We start from the raw sequence: 443 nt of genomic DNA, 5'->3' as shown, positions 1-443 counted from the left end.
AAATTCGAAATGTCTCCCAGAGTCGACTTCAGGGAGATGAACAATGCGGTTTTATCGACTTTACAAAAGTTTTTTTTTTTTTTTTCTCAGACGCCATTGGATGTGAAAGTTAAGATTAATTGCAATGAAGTTATGGAAACGGTAATCTCTCATACAAATTGCGCCCTTACGCGCTCTTAGTCGACGGAACAGACCAGCTGGATATTGGCACCAAGTCCACCTGCAGAGTTCTTAGAAATACTACGAAGTTACAAGCTTGTGAGGAGAAACTTTACGGACCAACATAGCTGTTGAATATTCACCACTGGCCAAAAAGGTAATATGATATACGTGCGCCGCCCAGTAGAGCCTCTCAGCCAACGGCATGGCCATACGATGCGGCCGATCTCTGCACCGCCACCAGGAGAGACGGCGAAGGGGGTGGTTGTGGTGCAGTGATAAGG

Source organism: Penaeus monodon, chromosome 32, assembly GCF_015228065.2.
Source record: "Penaeus monodon isolate SGIC_2016 chromosome 32, NSTDA_Pmon_1, whole genome shotgun sequence".
In the NCBI taxonomy this organism is placed as follows: Eukaryota; Metazoa; Arthropoda; class Malacostraca; order Decapoda; family Penaeidae; genus Penaeus; species Penaeus monodon.
This window is presented reverse-complemented; position numbering follows the sequence as displayed.